We start from the raw sequence: 12,014 nt of genomic DNA, 5'->3' as shown, positions 1-12,014 counted from the left end.
CATGCACAACAGTCGTCATTGAGCACATAGAGAAGCTGAAGTATTTCATGCTATTGTGAGTCATCTGGCATTTCAGAAATATGACTCCTACTCTTATACAATGATTGCTGGAATGAAATCAAGGTTTTAATTGAATATTGTTACTGGTTATGTAAAAACTATTATATTAACTTAATCAGTTTTCTAATTATAATGAACATTGTTTTGGAATTAAAACACTGCTATACTCTTTCCAAACAGTATCAACTATATTTAACTTGTGTAAAAAATCATTACAGAGAAACATGTCTTGTCAACCTGTTGCAACTGTCTGATAAATGTAATTGTTAACAAGTGTCTGTGCTGTGAGATCAGATGTATTGAATCTAGTAACATAGTTTTCTGTGTGTGCCATCTCTTCAAGAGTGCGTTAAAATCCTAGAGATTCGAGGACTCGGCTAGCTAATAGCTTCTCTAAAGCCGCCTGCCCGGGTGCTGGATGCTTCATAATTGTGCATCTCAGTGGGGTTGAGTGTGCCAGTGTGTGTTCATATGTGTGTGGCGTAAAAGTTATGGGGGTTGATGAGAAGATGAGACAGAATACTGGTCACAGGGGTGATGGAATTGCACTTCAGCAAAGACAGATAAAAGCCGTGGGAGGAACAGGAAGAATAAATGTTATAGGAAAGAACGTGGAGGAGTGAAAAAGAGGCAGTATGCACACATCCGTGGAGAATTTAACCCCTTGTCTGCTGCTATCATGATTCCACTTTACCTCTGCCTTTCTCATTTTTAATGCGAACATTTTGCCTTGTGATAGATTGCTAGTTGTGAACATACAATGGAAGTGTCCATGAGTCCTTTTTGCCCTGTTTTTCTCCATCTTTCTCCAATTTCTTTCTGCTTTTATTATCCAAACTCTCATCTGTCTGGCCCAGGGTGCAGTCTCGCTGCTGTCCTTAAGCATCCCTCGCTCCTTTGTCAGTCTCTCCCCTCTCTACTCCGCCTCTTCCCATCTCTCTGCTCTTTGCTAAAGTATATATGGCGCTTCAGCGATTCAATTTCCGTGCAGGCGCTCTCCCCTGTCCGTCAACATGGTTTTATCTCCCTGTCTCCACGTTGATTCCCCCTTTTTATCGCACGCCACCACCTGCCGAGAGACAGCAGCCTCTGCTGCTGTAAAAGGTTTCACCTGTATACGTGTGCATGCTACAGTAGTTGATGTCATTCTGTTTAAGTGTGTTTGAGAGGACATTTGTGCTTTCATTCTTGTGTGTTAAGATAATGTGTTTGATATGGAGAGAGGAAGATGATATGATAGAGAAACTTGTTTATAAGCTTAATTCACAATAAGCTTCCTGCAGGTTTTGTGTGTGGTATTGTGTGTGTGTAGTAACAGAGTTTATGTGTGTGTAGTTGCATTTAGAATTGGTGTTTAATTGTATTCATGTCTCTGTCCCCTTATCATCTCCACATTATTGTGGCAAGCACAGCCTCTTCGCCGTCTGATCAAAAACATGAAACTTTGGAGTTGCTTCAGCAAATTTAATTGCAACTACTCCACTTAGTGGAGTAGTTGCAATTAAATTTGCTGAAGCAACTCCAAAGTTTCATGTTTTTGATCAGACGTAGTGGACGTTGTGGACGTAGTAGACGTAGTGGAGTCCACTATTATAAATATAGATAAAATGGCCAATGAAACAGTGTTTCAAAGTAAGCATGTGCTTTCAAAGGGCATTGTGTGTGTCCTTGTTTGTAGCTCCCACAGGCATGCATGTGTATTTATGGGTTTATTCCTGGGCTCAACAAGCATCTTAGCTCACCATTGCTGCTTTTTAATTACTATTACCTTCATCAGTTCCTGAGTTGGTGGGATAATATCCGCTCGTTTTGTCTAGTGTCGTCTCATCTTGTCTAGTGTCGTCTCATCTTGTCTCGTCTCCTCTCCTCTCCTCTCCTCTCCTCTCCTCTCCTCTCCTCTCTTCCTCTCCTCTCCTCTCCTCTCCTCTCCTCTCCTCTCCTCTCCTCCTGAAAATGGTGGCAACAGGAGATGTTTAAAGAAACAGTGAACATGTTATCAAAGTTGAAAGGCGTGCAGCTATTGTAATGCCCTCTTTGAAGTTAAGCACGGCTGTGTTTCATGCGACAAATGCACTTCAAAGCAGAGTGGATGCCTTGCTGCCGGGGCTTTTTCTCCTGTAATGGCATTCAGTCTCCGCACGCTCTGTACCTGCTGATGTCATTTACCTGTGGCAGCTACTCCTCTGTAGTCCTCCACATGATTAACAGTGTATTGCAGGGGAAGTCTACATGGGTTTATGTTCAAAATAAAAAGCGCACGCAGGACTTTAAAAGTGTCTGCCAGCAAAACCTCCTAAAACATTTAACTTTCATTTGCTGACATATACAGGGAATTTTAAACCCAAATTCAGCATTTCAACAATGTGGCACACCTCGTCCTCTGCAAGAGATGATTTGAATTAAGATGTGTTTCCTCTTAACATTTGCAATTTAATTGCTGAGCATATGACGACATTGCTCAAAAGAAGTCAGACAGAGCAAGATACACCAGCAATCAGGCAATCAAACCTCAAGGTTAGCATACAAAGAATTAAGAGTTTGGCTCATCAAAATAATTCCCAATTCTCCAGTCCTGTGCCATACACCATTGCAGAAAAAGAGGGCGTAATGAAGTGATTTAATTACAGTAAAAGAGGTCCATTGAAACCGTGTAGAGAGGTGACAGAAATATGGCATTTATGTTAGTTTCATGTATTTATTTGAGGAACATTACTGACTTGACATTGACATTGGTCCACACCAATTTAGTCACGTTTCATGTCCATCATAATTGGTTCGGTAAGTGTGTTTCCATTGCATTTCGTCATATTTTCTATTCCTATTCTTTTTTCCGAATTTCTGAAGTTTTTACACAGGTTTCTTAATTCGCAAATTAAAATACATATACAGACGGATGAATGGAAACACACTGAATGTCACTTGCCATAAACTTCCTTCCTTCCTACTTTATGTATACATAAATGAGAGCTAAACTTGCTTATCCTGGAATTTCCCATGTTTGTTGGTGTATAGTTCTGACAGGGATAATCAGTCTCTCCAGGATTTTGCGGCCTTTTTTTGAGATTGTTGCGGCCCAAAATGTCTGATTTTGGGGGAGCTTTTGTAAAAAATTGAGATAAAAGTTACGACCTCTTTTGTATATTTATTACAATGAAGTTGCGGGAGACAGTGAAAGTTGCAAAAAAAGTTGTGATTTATTTATTTTTTGTATAGTTCTTTAAAAATAAAAAGGAAACTTGTTTTGGGGAGAATAAAACTATCCTGGGCTGAGTTTTCCTAGTAACCTTACCAAAAACGCTCAGGATGCTGCAAATGTTGGTATAATATGAAAATGGCTGGTATAATAATAAAATTAAATATTTGAACATATGTGTCACTGTCTTGTTGATCTTTACATTGTTAGTTAATTTCCTATCCTATCCTGGCCTGGCCTGGTACACACATTCATACGGTTTGATAAAGTACTTATTGGACTTTAACTTATCATTGCACTTACAATAACGAGCGTACTTGTCCTCAATTTAGGTCATCGTGTCGTCTCCAAGGGGGTAAGCTTCGCCTCAGAACTCAAACGTCCTATGGTGCCATTTTGATGCTACCAAACGATCACCCGACGTTAGCATTCCATTGACTGCCATTCATTTTGACGTCACTTTGACAGCGAATAACTTTACATCTGAAGCGTTTAAAGACTTTTTTTGTCCATTGTTTATTTCTAAAGAAACACGAGAATGTATAAAAGGCTCCATTACCTTGTATCTCACTTTACGGCTCCGTAGCAGATGTTTTTATAAAAATAGGCTAACGATTGTGTCATAACCTTGCAACTTACTGTCGCATAGTAGAGGAATTACCCTATAGTACAGGAGAAGCTCGCAGGCAGTTTCGACTTACATTAGCTGTTTAAGTTTAATTACTAATGTTAACTAGCATTTTAGTTAGAAATAATTAGCCTGTGCCCATGTTATCTCCTTACATATACCTACGCTCTCCGTCTCTGCAAGATTCTGAATAATTGAGATTTCTCTTGGCACAGCTACCAGAAGACTTCCAACTTTCAGACAGGTTGCTCATGTCACATTTATGTTGTCTCTCTCAGTTGGAGGCTGCGCAGTAACGCTCAGCCATCACCGGAAAAGTGCTTCTAATATCCTTCACTGGTCTCCGTCCAGAGCAACGGGATCTGTTGGTCCAGTTTATATACTGTCTATGGTTGTCTCATCACCGGTTTTTCCTGCATCCATCGTGTGTTGTTTGTGTGTGTGTGCGCGTCAGTAGCGGGGTGAACTGTATGAGCAGCAGCCCCACCCCCGCCCACTGCAGACAACTGACAGGATTGAAACAGTAGCCGCTTCAGCGACTTTATAGTGAAACAAAGTTACAGCGTAGCCTACATTGATGTTAAAATGTATACAGGTTGGCAGGACGGTCTGAAATGTTCTGCACGGTCTTTCGCTGTACATTTTGTTGGTAAATGTGAGCTGTTTGAGTCTCGTCTTCATATCGGAAACAAGCTCTCTCTCACTCCCGCTTGGTCAGTGGCACTCAGAGTCATATTATACTGACGTAGAGTCTGGCACGTGGGACTGCTGGAATTGGGTGAAGTCGCGGGAAACTCCGGTTATTGGTTAAATTTGCGGAAAAGTTGCGGTGATTGGTCAAAATTGCGAGTCGCACCAAAGTCACGGCGATTGGTTGAATTTGCGTGAATTGGTGCGATCGCGACATCGCGAAATCCTGGAGGGACTGGATTATAATGGTGTGGTCCGGTCCTGCAGTCTTGTCCTGACCTTTCCTTCTGTCTGCCCTCCTCCCTGACATACCACACTGTCACGCTGAGCTGACAGCACTGCTCCCCTCATTTCCCTAATTTCATTAGCTGTCTTCAGTCTCAGATCATTGCCACGTCTGTGTGTGTGTGTGTATCTGTCTGTCTGTGTGTGTCTGTTAAGAGTGATGGCTACTAATGGCAGAGCCAGCCAGTAGATGTCAGGACAGCGACAGTTTCTTCCTTGTCCTTCTCCCTGGTTGTTTTTCCGTCACCAAGAAATCACAGTGAGAGAGATGACATGGTTTTTCACAGCAGATATTTTGACTTGTCATAGTAGGAAAAGCACAGGTGTTACTATTAACACTATCGATGGCTCTGTTCTATTCAAATGTCCATTGACAGTCACAGTGAGCCGGCATGCACAACACCAGGACCCTGAAATACAAGTAGCTAAATGGAATTCCGTCATCATTCATTTTATTATTTAGATATACATTTACTGTGCTTTTCTTCTGAGGCATATGGTCTTCTTGAGAGATGAAATGTGGATGTAGACAGGAAGGATGGGAAAGGTAAAGAACAGAGATAAGTCAAAACTTCAGTCCAGGCATTAAATGAAAGTGAAGAAAGTGTGAAGAAAGAGTAAATATGAGACAGAGAAGAAAGGAATGGCAGGGCTGGGTTAGGCACTTCATATTCCCTTTATATTCTGTTTCAGTCAGCACAACTGCTAAGAACTTGTCAAGTATTGATTATTGGGACTTGATGTTTCAAAGCACACCATTCCCCTCGCTCTCTCTGTCTTTCCCTTTGTGTCTGTCTCTCCACCATGCTCTTTCTACTTGGCTTGTACCCAATCTAAATGTGCAAAACAGAGGAAGCAAAGTGTCACAGAGCACTTTTACATTTTGTTGATGCTGCAACTCTTCCCTTGCTGGTTTGACAATATTAATTGCTGTCCCCAGTGCTATTGATGGCCTGACCCGAGCCAATCCCGCTTAGCCCAGCTCAGGCCTCGATGGATCAAGGCTCTGGCAGAACCAAGACCCATAGGACATGCCCTGATCCAGTAGGCCAAGGCTTAGATAGCATTTATTCTTACAACCAAGGAAAATCTATACATTTGGCCAAGCAGAAGCACGCCAAATTATTCACGTGCATTAGCTTGCGTTTATTTATGACAGGTTGCACAGTATATTGTAGCAATTTTTAAAGGTGCAAACATATTTAGATGTGAGAAAACGTGTCAAAGCTACCATCTACACATGCAGAAAAAGCTGATATATGTAGCTGATAATATAATATAATAATAATACTAATAAAATAATAATTTGTGTTGCTGTTGGTTGTGTATTAAATAGCAACTCTGCTAGGGCAAAATGCTCAGATTTTCTCAACAAATACTGTATTTCTAAAAGATTATATGGAAAAAGGAAAAGTTAAGTTTGAACCCAAAATACAAATGCATGCTGGACCAACAGCACACAGCACCTCTGGGAATGTTTTTTTTATGCAAGTCTATTTCGACATGGAGTTGACTGCGGTCTTGTTTTCGGCTACCTCGGAAGAACATTCAGATTCAGGCCACTGCCTCCTCTTAATGTACTACTTAAAAAAAAGTCCAAGACTTCCCCTACCAGTCAATAATGTATGTGACACTCCGTCCACCCCTACTCTGCCTCTCTGATAGCGGTTGTTAGTATAGCTCAGCTGTATATGACATTCATAATGGTTAGGCATTTGGTAAGGTCAGTGGCTTCAACCATCAGGAAACCACACAGCAAGTATGGCACAAGAACAATAAGGCAATCATGTTGACAGCTAAATGACGGGGATCGTTTATGAACTTTTGAAAGTGTAAACAAGCTGAATCCTTTGTCAGGCAAATCATAATCACAGCATGTCAGATAATGAAAGGGGGTAGATGATTCCAAATGTCAGAGAAATGGACTTTGGTGGGTGGAAGGGGGCGGGATGAAAAATGATTAAATAGGAACGGAAATTGTGTTAAATCAAGAGGGAAAACATTGCTTCACAATAATGTGTCTATATAAGGACCACACATATTGTGTTGTATTTGACACTATGACAACATTTTTAAATCCTTACAAATCTTGTGTTAAAACTCAAAGTACAGTAGTTGTGTTAAAAGTAACACAAAATGTTTGGTCCCTATATAGACACTTTAGTGTGTTGATATTAACACATCTGTGATAGAGTGTAGGGAACTGAGAGAACACTAGGAAGTTTTTTTCTTTCAGGCTAACAAAAGTTAGGTCTAAACTAGAGCTAGGTGATATGCCAAAAATCTTCTATCCCTATATATTGTAGTTCATTTCATATGTTATATAACAATATAGCATATTTTCTGGTAATTCAATAAATAAATAGTCAATAACCACATGGTAAAGCATATTTTTTGTGTGAATCCAATACTTGACAAATTAAAAGTACTAACTATTATCTAATTTTATTACGAAATGTAGTGCTAAATGAGCTTAATGTGCAAGGATCAGAACATAAAGCGTTGTTCAAATAACGCAAATATTTTTTGCGTAATCGTTTCTATCGCGAATTTGCAATAGAACCGATATAGAAAAATATATACCATAGACATTTTTATATCATAGACATTTTGGTTTTGACAATATGATTCGTCATATTGCCCAGTCCTAGTCTAAACTGGTCAGAATACAACGATGACTGTCTTCATAGGGACCCAAATCTGATTTTATCATGGCATATTAGTCTCAGATTTTTAAACTGTGTAGCAAAACACACAGATATCTTTTCATTGCTGACATAAATGTCAATAAACGTCATCCATACCTCAGACTTTTCCTTCTGTTAGGAAAAAATAAATTATCTTGATGCTAATGTTTTCTTCATAGGCATCATTTTGTGAAAATGGAGCCTGACCCGGACTAGACTAGTCAGGTGTGGTCTAATCAGGTTTGTTATGAGAATCTAAAGCTCTGTAGTGAAGATGGAGACCAGCAGAAACGCATCAGGGATCTGTAATCAGGTAGAGACTCTTCTTCTAGCACTAACAAATCTAGTTACCAAAGCTAGTCTTGTCAGCTCTGTGTGTTCAGCTTTTACCCTGTCAGCTGCAGTGAAGGCTTGTGAATGTATGTTTCTGAGTGTGTTTTTTCATGGAGACAACAGGGCCTGCCCCTCTGACTGTGCCAGTTTAATTATTGCTGTCATCTCGTACCAAGCCTGAGCCTCGACAGAATGAATTGAGAAAAAAAAAGTAATTTCCTCTATCTTTTTAAACTGCATCATACACTCTGGCAGGACCACCTATTGACAAAAAGACATAGCAGACTCATTTGAACATATGCGAGAGAGAGACACACACACAAAAACATGCAGACAGCGCACACATTCACATACGCCCACAGTGACACAACATACACACAAAGACAAACACACCACCTGGAGTGTTCATCCTGGTGATATGCTGGAATTGAAATTCACAGAGTGAGTAGTACCTACTTATCTCTAATCTGTTTTTCCAATTGGAAAACTCCTTGCTTTTAAGCAAGTTATGTCAACCCTACAGCTTTAAATCTTCCAGCATGGTAAGATACACTACATGAATAATATGCCAGAATAGAATATTCACTTATTCACGATTATTCGATTATGTAATTAGGTGTTTAAATGAGATGAAGTTTTCATTTGCCATGTATGATAATTAATAAATGTTGTGTAATTGTTAAAGCCAGTTGTCTTTCCTATGTACCCATAGGGCAGATTAATAGACCCAATTTTGAGTACGGAAGAGAAATTATACATTTCAATTTGAGAGACATTTATTTAGACCGTTTCACATCAAATTCAATCAGATTCCATTGTGCACACATTGACACACTTTCATACTCTCACATTCAATGATTGACATTTGCAAAAGCAGCTGCAAGACAGAATCGGTCAAAGGTCTAATATCTTAACACGTGTCAGCTGAGAAAAACATTAACACTCACACATGCAACACACACACACACACACACACACACACACACACACACACACACACACACACACACACACACACACACACACACACACACACACACCCTCTCCCACTCACAATTGCTGAAAAGTGTTTCTATCGACACTGGCTTTACAGGCAGTGCTGACATTTTGCTTGGAGCGTGAGGCTAAGCATTCAGACCTTTAGAGAATGTTATTCTTTCATTCCTCTCTCATCCTCCCTTTATTCCACCGTCCTTATCTTTGTTTGTTCCTAGAGAATGCTTTGTTGTGGATTTTCAGCAGATGAGATTTTTATGCTGCCTTTCGATGCCCGGATGCCCTCACATAGGCGCAAGAGTTTCCTAATCGATTCTGAAAAGATCTGAAATCCAGGCCAGAGAGAACGCAGAGGCATTCACTGTATCTTCTGCTGTTCTCTCTCAGTCTATCAGACCAGGAAGGAAGCAGAATGTATCCATGAATCGATAGCCGACCGGAACCGAGCACAGAATGATATGCAACAATATGCAATGGCCAGGTGTGTTGCTATGGTGAAGAAAATGATTGGCCAGGCTCTAGATTAGAGTATTTACTTCCCAAAACAGCCTGCTTGCACACACAGTAGCAGTACACACACACACACACACACACACACACACACACACACACACACACACACACACACACACACACACACACACACACACACGGCTCAGCTGAAATAAGCTGGCTGATTGCAGTAGTTTTACGGGTTAAGCCATTTGAATGGAAATGCGAAATGGAAGTGCATTACCAAAACTCGTAGACACCAAGACCAGCTGTGAATGAGTGAAATGACTTTCTGTGAGAACATACCGTGCGCATCACAGTTGAAAGTAGAAAGAAGTGCTTGCGTGTGTATGTGAGAGAAATCCCTGAAGCTGTTACTCAGAGCCCAAAAACCTTCCATCAGGTCTTTCACCTTTAGCCTGTTTGAATTGCTGCTCTATGCCAGCCATTATTACCCTAGACTTTCTATGGAGTACAATTTCTTCACAGACCACAGGCAGGAGGGACTGACACCTTTATATCATATATACAAATGACTGTATCAGCCCTTCGCCTATCACCACATTTGTACTTCATATATTCTGATGTTGCTGCCATACTTGGGCCAATCAGTGACAATAACTCTGTAATAACTGCATTACATTGTGCTATTCTGACTGATTCCTGTCTGTATAATGACAATTAAACCTTGCAACGAAAAATAGTCAACAAGTGATTCATCAAACAAAACTGATCGTTTGCGGCTTTTTGTTGTTTTATGTAATTGTGAACTGAATATCTCTCGGTTTTGTTCTATTAGTTGGACAAATCGATACATGAAGATGTCATCTCAGCCTCTGGAAAGGAGTTTGTTTGTTAATTTTTAACTATTTACTGACATTTGTTTAAATAATCCATTGTTTAGTCTGATTTTAGACGCTAAACAATTAACTGATTATTTAAATAAAATCAGATTAATTGATGATAAAAAAAAAAGAATCACTGTTTGAATCCCTATTATTCATTAAAAAAAGACATTAAAACTTAAAAGACTTTGAAGACTGGAAGCTAGGTCCTTATGGTGGATAATAATATATAAAGGTAATTTGGACAGCACTCCAATTAACACTTTTTATTGCCACACGGACGTTTCGGGTAGGACGCCTTTCTTCAGCGTGTTTCACAGGCAATCTCAAACAATACCACACAGGTAGGGTTAATTATACACAACCAGCTCATCAACTACATCCCAACAGAGGGAGCCACAGCATATCCAGACAGTAGGGTTACCAAGTCAGAATGATAAGACAAAAATGAGAAAATGAAAAAACAAATGAAATCAATAAGCATTAATGAAATGCAAACTTTTTGAAATTAAAAGACAGGGAAATCACCAATTCATAAAAAAAAAAACAAGCAAATAAAACTCCTCATTCAAACCGTTGGGAATGAGTGTGCCAAGGAAGTGTATCCAATATGCCTCCCTTTGGAGAAGGATTCTGTCCATTTCCACCTCTCTGTGGCATCTTTGCTGTGTTAATGCCCATGTAAGTGTGGCTCACTTAAGCTGTGGTTCTGACAGTGCCTGGTAACCGACGATTTATCATCATTATTAAGAATAGAACACTTTAGCACATATTCTGTTTGGTAACTCTCTTTTTGTTTTCCCAACATAATACAAATGACATGGACATTTTAACAGGTAAACCACAAACTTAGTATTACATGTGATTCTGCCCCTAACCTTTATGTCAACACCAGACTTTGGATGGGTGAATTGATTCCTTTTAATCATAGAATAGCAGTGTATACAGTTATGAAAAGGAAAATGAATCTGAGACAGAAAATGAGTGATCTGACTTTGCTAAGTGATACTTTAAGTTGGAAGCCCTATTATTCACCTTCAGTCACCTATGCACAACAAACACACACACACTCAGTGTTTGCACTCAAAACACACATCCATGAATTTGTGTGGATGCATTGAGTTATTATTGTCTTGAATGACATGTGCTTCTCTCAAACCATCTACATACTGTAACATGAGTGTGAAGGTTTGTATTATGCTGGAATATTGCCACTACACAAAAGATCGAAGTCATAAAGCAGGGAGAACTTTACTTTAAAAGGGGCTGTGCAACTTACATTTCTCCATGATTATCTTTAATTTGAGAAGGATGGCAGTGACATCTTGCCTGCTTTTGACAAAAAGCTTTTTTCGAAAGACGATTGTTCCCATAACAGAGAGAAATAAAGAAAGAAAGAGAGAGAAAGAGGGAGAGAGCGAGCACAACATTGACTCCAAGGGACACAGATACCCGCACCACCCTACAGGCACACACAGCAGATGGTAGCAGCAAGAGGGTGATGATAGAGTGAGTGTGTGTGTATGTCTGTGTGTACATTGTGTTGTTAAGTGTATGAGAGAAAGAGAGTGCATGTGTAAAACAGCATGAACTGGTGATGCTGGAGTTTGTTGTTGTGGAGTCTAAAGAACCCAAAAGCAGTCATTACCTCTACTGCTGAACCATTTAGGAAAATAGCCTCTTTTCGCGAGATGGCCAAATGTCTGTCCGCTATCTGTGTATGTATTTGTGTTTGTGTCCTAAGAGCTTGTGCTCTAGTGCTAACGCATGCTTATAAAGCCAGTTGTAAAGCTACTTTATTTAGG

The 12,014-nt window shown here is 39.8% G+C and overlaps 1 protein-coding gene across 1 annotated transcript in view; it reads left to right on the top strand.

Moving 5' to 3' along the window:
• The window catches only part of cacna2d3a (calcium channel, voltage-dependent, alpha 2/delta subunit 3a), a 136,947-nt gene that overhangs the window by 29,896 nt on the left and 95,037 nt on the right, over positions 1-12,014 (top strand). The window lies entirely within an intron of this gene.

The sequence above is a fragment of the Perca fluviatilis genome, chromosome 5 (assembly GCF_010015445.1).
Source record: "Perca fluviatilis chromosome 5, GENO_Pfluv_1.0, whole genome shotgun sequence".
In the NCBI taxonomy this organism is placed as follows: Eukaryota; Metazoa; Chordata; class Actinopteri; order Perciformes; family Percidae; genus Perca; species Perca fluviatilis.
The sequence above is the reverse complement of the archived record's forward strand: the minus strand, read 5'-3'. Positions and strand labels throughout refer to the sequence as shown.